This window comes from Triticum dicoccoides, chromosome 4A, assembly GCF_002162155.2.
Source record: "Triticum dicoccoides isolate Atlit2015 ecotype Zavitan chromosome 4A, WEW_v2.0, whole genome shotgun sequence".
Classification (NCBI taxonomy): domain Eukaryota; kingdom Viridiplantae; phylum Streptophyta; class Magnoliopsida; order Poales; family Poaceae; genus Triticum; species Triticum dicoccoides.
In genome coordinates this window covers 744,437,269-744,450,791 of record NC_041386.1, presented here as the reverse complement: position 1 = coordinate 744,450,791, position 13,523 = coordinate 744,437,269, and the positions used below count along the sequence as shown (strand labels likewise).

The window sequence follows — 13,523 nt, the reverse complement described above, 5'->3', positions numbered from 1 at the left end:
CCAGCCACACGATCACGCGCTGCTGATGTCTGCTAGAACTACGTCGGTATTTCCCCAAAGAGGAAGGGATGATGTAGTATAGCGACAGTAGGTATTTTCCTCAGTTATGAGACCAAGGTTATCGAACCAGTAGGAGAACCTCCTCACACCACGTAAACAACACCTGCACACAAATAACAAATACTCGCAACCCGACGTGTTAAAGGGGTTGTCAATCCCTTTCGGGTACGGCGCCTCTACATAGGCAAATAACGTGAGGTAAAAGTGGTAGATAGGATAAATAGATCACAGAACAAATAAATTGCAGCAAGGTATTTTTGTATTTTTTGGTTTAATAGATCTGAAAATAAATGCAAAGAAAATAGACCGCAAAGGCAAATATGATGAAAAGGACCTAGGGGCCATAGGTTTGACTAGTGGCTTCTCTCGATAAAAATAGCAAACGGTGGGAAAACAAATACTATTGGGCAATTGATAGAACTTTAAATAATCATGACGATATTGAGGCAATGATCATTATATAGGCATCACGTCCAAGATTAGTAGGCAGACTTCTGCCTGCATTTACTACTATTACTCCCCACATCGACCGTTATCCAACATGCATCTAGTGTATTAAGTTCATGAAGAAACGGAGTAATGCAATAAGAATGATGACATGATGTAGACAAGATCTATTTATGTAGAAATAGACCCCATCTTGTTATCCTTCATAGCAATGATACATACGTGTCGTTTCCCTTTCTGTCACTGGGATCAAGCACCGTAAGATCGAACCCATCACAAAGCACCTCTTCCCATTGCAAGATAAATAGATCAAGTTGGCCAAACAAAACCAAGATATCGGAGAATAAATACGAGGCTATAAGCAATCATGCATATAAGAGATCAAGGAAGACTCAAATAACTTTCATGGATAAAAACATAGATCTGATCATAAACTCAAAGTTCATCAGCCAACAAACCCACTACAAAAAGACTTACATCATATGGATCTCCAAGAGACCATTGTATTGATAATCAAGAGAGAGAGAGAGAGAGAGAGAGAGAGAGAGAGAGAGAGTGGAAGCCATCTAGCTACTAACTACGGACCCGTAGGTCTACAAAGAACTACTCACGCATCATCGGAGAGGCACCAATGGAAGTGGTGAACCCCTCTGTGACGGTGTCTAGATTGGATCTGGTGTTCCTGGACTCTACGGCGGCTGGAATTGATTTTCACCAACTCCCGTAGGGTTTCTGGAATATTGGTGTATTTATAGAGGAAAGAGGCGGTTCAGGTGTCACCCGAGGTGGGCACAACCCACCTGGGTGCGCCTGGGCCCCAGGCGCGCCGTGGTGGATTGTGCTCCCCTTGGAGCACCCCTAGGTGCTTTACTGGCCCACTGGATGTCTTCTGGCCCAAAAAAATCCTCAAAAAGTTCCGCTGCGTTTGCACTCCATTTGGTATTGATTTCCTGCGATGTAAAAAAACATGCAGAAAACAGCAATCGGCACTGGGCACTATGTCAATAGATTAGTACCAAAAAATGATATAAAATGACTATAAAATGATTGTAAAACATCCAAGAATGATAATACAACAGCATGGAACAATCAAAATTGGAGGCGTATCAGCATCCCCAAGCTTAATTCCTGCTCGTCCTCGAGTAGGTAAATGATAAATACAGAATTTTTGATGTGAAATGCTTCCTAACATGTTCATCACATTTCTTTTCTTTATAGCATAGCATTTGGACTTTTATATGATTCAAAGTGATAGTCTAGTTTTGACATGAAGACTTTAATACTCAAGCATACCAACAAGCAACCATGTCTTTCAAAATATCAAGACCAAAGCAAGTTATCTCTAGCCCATTATGCTCAACCATTGATCCATTCATGAAACACACTCGAATATTAGCTACACCCAATGCTCAAATACGGTCGGGGCCTTGTCGCCTGCGCACTACGCTCCCACCCCACGAGACTACACTAGGTGCTCCCCGTGCCCCACTATGATCGTGTCAGGCGTGCATGGCCAATGCTTCGAGCCGGATCAGGCTGGCTCGCCCGGATCATCTGTTGAAGCTTCTATATTATCGGTGCCTGTGCATGCCACAGAAGATCCAAACACTCCTGATGCGACTGACTCCTCGGGATTGGGCGGATCCACTGTAGCCACCACTGCCGCCTCCACCGGATCATCTGTGCATGCACCTCTATCTCCAGTGCTGCCCCGCACACGTCTTCAAACAGGCACTACTAGGGAAAACCCTAGTAGTAGTGCTTGTTTTGTACAAGCGCTACCACTAAGACACTACAGCTAACTGTTAACAGCAGCGCTTGAATGCCAGCGCTACTGCTATACCAAGTTAGTAGTAGCGCTTTATCTGGTAAAGAGCTACATATAATAGAATGTAGCAGTAGCATTTCTTCTGAAAAGCATTGTTGCTAACGTTTCTTGTATTTTTTGAAAATACAGCTTATTTACATTGTGGTTTTATATAGAGTACTTTCATCATATGATTTTATGACCATGATGAGTTATTATAGATAACAGTGGGTGAAATGAACGTGGAGTAGATTCAAGTGGAGGCAACATGTGGTGCATGTCGAAAGTACTACTAATCCAAACTTGATCTAGTTTGGATTAGTAGTACTTTCAATGTGCACCACATGCTGCCTCCACTTGAATCTATTCCATGTTCATTTCACCTACTGATATATTGATTATATCACACTTCTTTAATATTGATTATATCACACTTCTTTCTATTCAACGACAATATACATAGAAAAAGAAAGAAACCGATAAATAAGGGTGACAAAAGTACTATTGGGGTTCTGGTGGCATGGAAGCATGTATGTAATGGAAAATGAGAATGTGAAATGTGGAAACTTGTAATAAGCAAGTGGTTATGGGGTTCATAGTCAAACCCTAGTCTCCGCTAGTAATAATGAAGTAGATTTGCCTAAGTTGATGTAAATCAGGAATCAAAAGTGTGCCCCTAGAATAGTAGAAGGTAACCAGCATCTACTCGGAATCTAACCTCACATAGCCTTCAGATTGTTTTGTTTCAATATCAGACTTTAGTGTTGCTTCCTGAAGAGATCCTTCGTAAGGAGAGACTGTCCTTTGTGCAGCAATCCAAATAGCTAGGAAGATCTGCATCTGGTAATTGATCTAGCCTAAGCCTGTCCAAAGAGTATTTTTCTATCAACAACAGTGAATTATCGCATAAGTTTGCTCTTTTTTTTCGAAAAGGGGGGATTCCACGGCCTCTGCATCAGAACGATGCATACGGCCATCTTATTATCAAAATAATGTAGTGCCAACATGGTTCCAAAGGTCCCACAAGACATAGAAAAGCACAAAAAGCTCACACAGAGCCAAAAAAGGCTAGAAACATCAACTAGCCAGATCAAGATGCCACAACCGGCTGGCTAAACTAGATAGGGATACTAAATGCCTATCCTATTACATGACCGTCATCCAAACCGGTTGAAGATATCCCGAGCTACCATTTCCCAGCGGAAAGACCCAGTAACCAAATGCCCCCTGGCCTCCGTCTGGGTGAGTAGCGACCACGAACGGATCAGTGCCGTAGTCCAGATGTGAAATCATGAATCAAACTACAGACAGAAGGTATAGACACCTCACCTTTACATCAAAATTTTCATACATAAACATGCCATACCTGATACTTCTTTCGCTGGTTAGATCTCGACATCATCTACCAGATGAGTATGGATGGCAGCCAGGATATAGCTGCACCCTCAGGAAAAATAACATTAAATGGAAATGGAACTCTAAGAGGCTAAAAGGGAAATGCAACCAAAAAAAAAAAACGCCGCCTACTCTGGTTCTGCAAATGCTACAAATAAGGGTGAGCCCTTCTTCTACTTTCCCCATCTTCCCATGGTGCCCTTAGCTCTTCCTAATTTTTTTTAAAGATTTGGTTGGGGTTAATTCCTACACTGATGGCGGCATCGGCCAGCAGCTGCAACTCCACAACCTCTCCAACCAAGCGCACCATGCTGCGTTGGTGTTGAAAGAACCTATCTTTTTGGTGGCTCGAGTGGTAGAAATCACGGGGTGCATGCCCAAGAAGCCCAGCACGGCCAGGTGAGTGTATTTAAAATACCTGATATATATAACAACACAAATTATTATCCCGTATGTTAAGAATCATATGTATTTCTTGTGCATTTTATGGTCACATTGATACTGTCCTCCGGCAATTGTTGATAGCCTTAGACAGTATTGGCCACCTGAAAAATTGAAAGTTAAATATTCTCTGTCGAATTTGGACTGTCGTGATTTACAACCCTAGCGTTGCATCGTGTCTCACAAACTAGCTCGTCGTTTCCTCATCATCGTGTTTCACATCACAGCAGCAGTCGGGTCTCTGCTGTCAGCAGCGGGCACGAGCGCTTTTCGTCAGCGTAGGATAGAGCTCGCTGAATTGGAAAGGGAAGAAAAGAGAAGAAGAAATCAAGCGTACAGGTAAGGGGAAAAGTATGCATGGGGACAAGAAAAATGAGTGGTGCAGGATTACAAGGCAGAAAAATCAAAAGGGGTCGGGCGCGGAGTCCGGACGGGGCACCTTCTACTTTCCAAGATAGTCTAGACTGTTTGTGATGAAATATGTTAGTGTGTTGTGGCTAAATTGAACGGCAAAGCTTTTTTTTTGCGGGTGAAATTGAACGGCAAAGCTATTTCTCATGGAATTGGCGCAGAAAGATTGCTGTGGCCAAAGTCCAAGCTAGTGAGTGTTGTAAGATTGCCAAGGCTATTTTAGGATGGGACCTGATAGTGCATTATTTCTGAGAGACAAATTATCTAAGTTGACCAAATTAATAACCTAATTCTCGGGGAATGTGGCCAGAAAGTTGGTTATTGTCGAGGTACAAGGCAACGAGTTTTGTGAGATTGCATAGGTGTTTTGCGAAGGAACCTGTCAGTGTGTTGTCGGTAAGCACCAACTACTGTGTAAGTTCACGAGGCGACCTATTTCTCGAGGGATGTGTCTAAAAAATTGGTTGTTGTGAAGATATAAAATAGTGAGTTTTGTCAAATTTCCTATGCTATTTGGAATGGAACCAGTTAGATTGTTGTGATTAAGCTCTAAATCCTCTAAGTTCACAAGGCAACCTAGTTCTTGTGGAATTTTTCCAAAAGGTTGGTTTTGATAAAGATATAAGATGGTGAGTTTTGTCAAATTGCCTAGGCTGTTCAGGATGGAACCTGTTAGTGTGTTGTTGCTAAGCCCCAAATCCTCTAAGTTCACAAGGCGACCTAATTCTGGAGGGATGTGTCCAAAAATTTGGTTGTTGTGAAGATATAAGATAGTGAGTTTCGTCAAATTACCTATGCTATTTGGGATGGAGCCTGCTAGTGTGTTGTCGCTAAGATCCGAGTACTCCAACGTCTCAAGATGACCTAGTCCTTGAGGGATGTGTCCAGAAGGTTGGTTCTCGGAAAGATATAAGATGTGGTGAGCTTCGTCAAATTTCCTATCATATTTGGGATGAAACCTGTTAGGGTGTTGTTACTAAGCATCACCTTTTCTAAGTTCTCAAGGTAACCTATTTCTCGAGGATGTGTTCAGAAAGTTGGTTCTGAAAAAGGTACAACTTAGTGAGTTTGGTTAAATTGCCTAGGGTATTTGGGATGGAACCCGAGAGTATGTTTTTACTAAGATCCAAGTACTGCAAGTTCCCAAGGTAATATAATTCTTGTGGAATTGACCCAAAAATGTTGTTGCCCCAACGAATTAACACAGTGAGCTTGGTCAAATTACGTAAATTTCTTGGAATGGAACCTGAGAGTGTGTTGACGCCAAGTTGCAGGTCCTCTAGGTTTAGAAGGTAAACTAGTTCTCGTGGAATTTGTCCATAAAGTTGGTTATGGTAAAGGTATAAAGAAGTGAGTTTGGTCAAACCACCTATGCTACTTGGTATTTTACCGAGAAGATTGTTACTAGACAAATGCTTTAGGTGGTCTATTTCAGAAGGGATATGACCAACTAAGTCACTGTTTGACAAGTTGAGGGTCACAAGATTACTCATGTTACCCTGCCTTGGTATTTCACCAGAGATATTATTTTTCTGAAGCATTAAGGAGCGGATTTTTGTGAGATTTGCCAAGGACGGTGTAATTGAGCCTCCTATCTGGTCGCCTTGCGAAAGGAGATCCTGGAGCTTCTAATACTTGGATGATTATAAGGTACGTAGCTTCCAAACATTGGATGGATACGTAGACCACACCAGGCAGTGGAATGAGTGGCGTCGCTCTTGTTGCTTAAACCAGGAAACGCATAAGTCAAAATTTGTACTACAGACTTTGAAGCATCCCAGATTGAAATAATAATTTATAAAAGCCTATATCCTCGGTCAAGCTTACGATGTGGTTGCACAAGACTTTGAATCATTCAAGATCAAAATAATAACTTGCTAGCAAGATGCCCATGCGTTGCATGGAATATCAAGATGCATTTGTATGAGTAGTTTATCTTGTGGGAGAAAAGAATTAACAAGGGAAGGCCTTATTTGCAAATGTGAAAAGAGGTGTCGGTATCTTTTTTGCAAAATTGTCATAGCTTTCTTACTATCCGTCAGATATAAATCGGATGGCCTATATTGCAGGATGGCAAACACACCATCATCACCAACTCTGTTTTTTATAAGAGTAGAGATAAAAGATTTGAAGTCAGTCAGCATGATAAATTGGAAGGATAATCACGACTTGTATATGTGCGACTTGTATATGTGCTTGTTGTGCACACTAATACTAATGTATACATCTAGCACTGAAATATGTTTAAATACATTTGTTTAAAATCATTTTACAGTATATGCAGGTGTATCATATATCTAGCACTGAAATATGTTTAAATACATTTGTTTCAGCGATAATGAATATGAAACGGGGGAAGTACTTCATTTCCCAAAATAGAATGGAGAGTGTGTTCATGAAGCAGACATCACGGCGATGTTTTCGGGCACAACAACGACCGTAAACACAACCATGCCATCCACGATTTCATTAAGTAGTTGAGCACACCTCTGTCGATATGTTAACGCAATACATGTTAATTCCCTCTGAAAAAAAAAAAGGAAATACATGTCAAAGAACTGAATAATTGGACAGCCGTGGGCATGGAAGTCTGGACGGTGGGCGTGGAAGTTAATTGCTTGATGCTTGGCCATGCAAGTCTAGATCGTATGCAGAGTCTGTCTGCACAATTGCCGTGCCTGACGGAGAGTATGCATGAGAGTCATACGTGTTGGAGCTAGTCATGTGTATACCGAACTGCGGATGGGTGTGTTGCACGTCCCACACGGCAATACGTGCGTAGATTCCAATTCTTTGATAGCAACAAGGTACTACTAGTTGCCAAGAATTAAGACTTTGTTGTGATACATGATGTGCGTCAGCGTGTGTGTGAGCTTGCGTGCGTACTATTGGAGATGCTCTAATCAACCCCATTTTTTAGAGGATAATTAACTCTACTATTTGTTAAGCTTATTGCATAGTAAAACTTTGAAAACTAATAAAGCCAATCTTTGTGCATGGACGCTGAAGAAAATTAGGGCTGAGAGCATCTCCTACAGCCGCGCAACGAGCGGCACGCTAAAAAGCCGTTTACAGCACCCGAGTCGTGAGTTTTTGCGCGTCGCGGAGTGCTCACTCCAGCGGCTGCAGCAAAATATAGCGTGTGCCATCCGCTCCAGCAGACGCGCTAAACTGCAGCACGCGCGAGTAGCCGGCGTGTGCAATACGTTCATTTTGAAGACAATATGATGATATTTCAAACATCAAAACAAGACATAGCATAGTTTAAAATCACCCAAACAAGTTCATGACATAAAAGTTCAAAATCATGCTCACATCATCATCCAACCAATTTCTAAATCATCGAACCAAGTTCATGACAAAAGTTCACACAAACAAATGGCACATCAACGATCATGCCTCATCCTCATCTTCGTCCTCCACTTCCTCCGATTCTTCATCATCATCCAAAGACGATTCATGCTCCTCCTCTTCATTGTCTCACGCCGCATTGTCATGGGGAGCTTGGAAGGTGTTGGCAAGATCTCCTCCGGCATCATGGGAAGGTGTGTGAGGCACACCGGAATACATAAGTCCACCCATGTCACCCGGAGGTGCTCCCATGCCTCCCATGAGAGACGTAAAACTGATGCCTCCCATCGTAGCTCTGAAGCCACCGATGCCTCCCATGGCCCCCATGGTAGCTCCGAAGCCACCGATGCCTCCCATGTCGCCCATGGTAACTCCAAAGCGACCGATGCCTCCCATGACGCCCATGCCACCCAGGCCTCCCATGCCGCCCATGCCAACCATGGCTCTTTTTTGGATCAAGACTTCTTCACGGGCAAGATTGTCGTACCCCTTTTGCTTCTCATTGAGGGTAGATTTGTCCATGAAGAACAAATACTTGTCCCATTCTAACAATCTACTTCGCTCCTTCATGGCCAATTTCTACTCCTCCAATGCCACATTCCTCTCCTCGGCCGCCACCCTCCTCTCCTCGACCGCGGCATCTTGGTTCCTTGCCATCTTCCTCACCTCGTTCGCTTCCTTTCTTGCATTCACAATAGTTTCCATAGCATTTTCGAGCTCGTCATCTCCTTTCCTCTTCTTCTTTTCTTTTCCGTCTTTCTTGCATCCATTTGGTCTTTCTGGCTTCGAGTACGCAGTCGAGTTTGGTGTAGGGCTTCTCTTGCCGTCATCACTTGATGCCTCCTCCTCACCATCGGCCAAATCAACAGTTCGCTTGTGATTGTTGCTCTCCTCATCATCGACACCATCACCGGGCTTCCATTTCTCATCATCCTTCAACGCATCATAGCAATGAGGCAAGGTAAATGGTCTCCCTCTCTTCATCTTCCCTTTCTTGGTCTTCTTCTCCCCTCCTTGAAATAAGTTTTGTGCAATAGTGCGCTACAAACAAAAGAACAAGTTAGCACTTGAAACTGCAAGAAGAAGCATGACGAACATGGAAGAATCATGAAAAAATGGCACTTACCCTATCTCTATCATTAGTTCCTCTTGGACTCAACGTGTCAACCGCCTTACGTGCGGCCACCCACCTTTGACAATCTCCGTTGATTGTCGACCACCAGGAGCGAAGAGATCTTTTCGAGCAGTCAATTCCACTTTTGTTGTGTAGATCAAAGTGCTCTTTCATCCGGTTCCAATATGCATCTCTACTTTGATCCCCTCCAACGGTGGGATCCCTCGACACTAGCAACCATGTATTGCAAAGCAAGATGTCAACATCCATGGTGTAGTTTCCCGCTCTTCCTTTCGGTGCATCGACGATACCGTCACCATCCTCGTCCACTTCAAACTCATGATAATCGAAATGCATCTCATTGGTTTGAGACCAATGAGAATTGTTGGAGCCAACACCCATAGTTGACATATATGTCTCATCATTGAAACTACAAAGTATATACAACAAAGGAAATAAGCTATCCACATGTATGAATTCAAAAAACAACAACCAAAAAAGTGGGCGAAATTTTACCTTGTGGGCATTTCCTCGAACACCTTGTGCGCATCGGCTGCCGGCGCAACAAGTGAGCTCGCCGACACTTCGGTCGCCGCCGCATCCGTCGCACGCCCTGCAAGCTTCTTTTTCGGCCACCTACATGAGCCATCCGCCGCCTTGTTCTTCATCCTGGACACCTTGCCCACCTTCGCTCGTGCCGCATTTTGGAGCTTCGAGAGGGGGGGGGGGGCGTGGCTTCACGGCGGGCGCCAGCTCGACATCACCCGCCGCCGAGGTCGTCCGTGGCGGCATGAAAAGGCCGTGCGCGATACCGGTGATTGGAGGAGCACCGGCGGAGGCGAAGCCAAATCTCCCCGTGCTAGGGTTTACGACGGCGGCGGAGGGGTTGCGGGTGTAGGAAGGGGTGAGAGGGATGTCGGCGTGTCCGTCCAACGGGCCAATTCGTCGGCGGCGGCGCTGCGGAGAGGGTGCGGCGCGGACGCTTGAGTTGTGCAGCGCGCGGAAGCGGGCGCACGAAATAAACGACACGTGATGCCATTTGGCCCCGCGCGCGCAGTTTTTGCGCCTCTGCTGGAGCACCCGGAGACGCGCGTGTAAAAAACACAAATTTTTCAGCGCGGCGCTTATATAGCGCGGTTGTTGGAGATGAGTGATACAATGCTCGTATGTAGCATTTTTACCGAAAAAGGCTTTCGCCCCGCTTTATATTATAAACCAACCGCCCAAATCAAGCATCCAACAAGGTTCCAAACACGCCCACACACACGCACGCGGAGGTCCACAGGCACACAAATAAGTCACGAGGATCAGAGCTGAGGGCACAATACAACAAGCCCTAAACACACACAACACGACGCACAGCGCAAAGCTACCAGACGGCCTAGTCAGGCTCTGGCGGTGGGGGCGGAAGCAGGGGGGTGGGGGGCATGCGGAGCGCCATCGAACAAAGATCGGAGAGGAGGTTGGTGATGACGTCCCGGTCCTGGGGGCGGCTAAGCGGCCGCCAAAGCTGCAAGTAACCACACATTTTGAAGATAGCGTCAGTCACACGTCGAAGAGGGACCTTCTAAATAACAGGCTTGTTGCGAATGTTCCAAAGCGTCCAGGCGAGGATCCTAACGCACATCCATCTAATATGGCGGTAGCGAGGAGGGGAGGCCTTGAGTTCCGCAAGTAAGTCGGGAAAATTGGTATTGCACCACTGTCCACCGACCATTTCGCGGAAGCAGGCCCACATAAACTTGGCAGTAGAGCACGAGAAGAAGATGTGGTTAGCATCCTCGATCGTGCCACAGATGGGACACCTCCCATCGCCCGGGCCGTTACGCTTGAGGACTTCAATCCCAGAGGGGAGGCGTACGCGGATCCATTGCCACAGGAAGATCCTGATCTTCAGAGGGAGGCGGATGTCCCATATCAGGCTAAAGGGTTCTGGCGCCGTCGAGGGCGCGATGGCGGCATACAAGGACTTCGTGGAGAAGCGGCTAGACGGCTTAAGGTGCCAAGAAATGGCATCCTGGTCCTCCTCGACATTCATCGGCATAAGGGCCACGTCTTGGAGGAGGGAGTCCCAAGCAGCCACCTCGAGGGGGCCGAAGGGGCGACGGAAAGCGAGACGCCCTAGGTCAATAAGGGCCGTCTCGACAGAGACCCAAGGGTCAGTGATACGTCTCCAACGTATCTATAACTTTTGATTGCTCCATGCTACTTTATCTGCTGTTTTGGACTATATTGGGCTTTATTTTCCACTTTTATATTATTTTTGGGACTAACCTATTAATCGGAGGCCCAGCCCAGAATTGCTGTTTTTTGCCTATTTCAGTGTTTCGAAGAAATGGAATATCAAACGGAGTCCAAACGGAATAAAACCTTCGGGAACGTGATTTTCTCACTGAACGTGATCCAGGAGCCTGTCGCTCCACCGACGTACTCCTTCCTCCTATATATACCTACGTACCCCCAGACGATCAGAACAGGAGCCAAAAATCTAATTCCACCTCCGCAACTTCCTGTATCCACGAGATCCCATCTTGGGGCCTGTTCCGGAGCTCCGCCGGAGGGGGCATCCACCACGGAGGGCTTCTACATCAACACCATAGCCCCTCCGATGAAGTGTGAGTAGTTTACTTCAGACCTTCGGGTCCATAGCTAGTAGCTAGATGGCTTCTTCTCTCTTTTTGGATCTCAATACAATGTTCTCCCCCTCTCTCGTGGAGATCTATTCGATGTAATCTTCTTTTTGCGGTGTGTTTGTTGAGACCGATGAATTGTGGGTTTATAATCCAGCTTATCTATGAATAATATTTGAATCTTCTCTGAATTTTTTTATGTATGATTGGTTATCTTTGCAAGTCTCTTCGAATTATCCATTTGGTATGGCCAACTAGATTGGTAGTTCTTGCAATGGGAGAAGTGCATAGCTTTGGGTTCAATCTTGCGGTGTCCTTACCCAGTGACAGAAAGGGTTGCAAGGCATGTATTGTATTGTTGCCATAGAGGATAACAAGATGGGGTATTTATCATATTGCATGAATTTATTCCTCTACATCATGTCATCTTGCCTAAGGCGTTACTCTGTTTTTAACTTAATACTCAAGATGCATGCTGGATAGCGGTCGATGAGTTGAGTAATAGTAGTAGATGGAGAATCGTTTCAGTCTACTTGTCTCGGACGTGATGCCTATATACATGATCATACCTAGATATACTCATAACTATGCTCAATTCTGTCAATTGCTAACAGTAATTTGTTCACCCACCGTAGAATACTTATGCTCTTGAGAGAAGCCACTAGTGAAACCTATGGCCCCGGGTCTATTCTCATCATATCAATCTCCATCACTTTTATACTTTCTTTGTTTTTACTTTGCCTTTTACTTTTCACTCTGCATCTCTATACCAAAAATACCAAAAATATTATCTATCATCTCTATCAGATCTCACTCTCGTAAGTGACCGTGAAGGGATTGACAACCCCTAATCGCGTTGGTTGCGAGTAGCTATCGTTTTGTGCAGGTACGAGGGACTTGTGCGTGGCCTCCTACTGGATTGATACCTTGGTTCTCAAAAACTGAGGGAAATACTTACGCTACTTTGCTGCATCATCCTCTCCTCTTCGGGGAAATCCAACGCAGTGCTCAAGAGGTAGCAGTCAGCCACAATGGCAAAGAGTTCTGGGAATCGCATAGCCAAGGGGGAGTCCCCAAGCCATCGGTCGAACTAGAACAGGGTCGAGGACCCGTGTCCAACAGAGATGGACGTACCGATGCGGAGGATGGGCAGAAGCTGGATCACGGACTGCCAGAACTGGGATCCACCCGTACGGTGGCAGAAGGCCAGAGGTTGGCCCCTCAGCTATTTATTACGGATGATAGTCAGCCAGAGGCCTCCCTCCCCATTGGCAATACGCCACAGCCAGTGGGTCAGGAGAGCAATGTTCATGCGGCGAGATGATAGGATCCCAAGGCCACCCTGGTCTTTGGGTTTGCAAATGTCGGGCCAACTCACCATGTGATACTTCTGCTTGTCTTCCTCTCCCGCCCAATAGAACCTCGACTGGTATTTAGCGACTTCCTGATGGAGGGTCTCATGGAGGCTGTAGAAGCTCATGAGGAACCAGAGAAGGCTAGCAAGCGAGGAGTTGATTAGAATCACCCTGGCCGCTTTCGACAGCCAACATCCCCGCCAGGGTTCAACCCGGTGCTGCATCCGAGTCACCGTCGGGCGGAGGTCAGCCACAGTGAGTCTGGAGTCACTAATGGGCATCCCCAGGTAGGTCGTGGGGAAGGAACCCAAGCGGCAGTTCAGCCGGTCCGCAATGGACATCGCCTCCTCGATAGCCAAGGACCATCACTTTGCTCTTATCGAAGTTAATGGTAAGCCCAGACATCTGTTGGAAACACAGGAGGAGGAACTTTAGGTTGGTGATGTCAGACGCGAAGCCCTCCACCATAACTATGGTGTCATCCGCATATTGGAGGAGGGAGACCCCTCCCC

General features: G+C 45.6%; 1 pseudogene; it reads right to left on the bottom strand.

Moving 5' to 3' along the window:
• Positions 1-4,705: 4,705 nt before the first annotated feature.
• On the bottom strand, positions 4,706-8,482 carry LOC119284412 (annotated as a pseudogene).
• Positions 8,483-13,523: the final 5,041 nt, after the last annotated feature.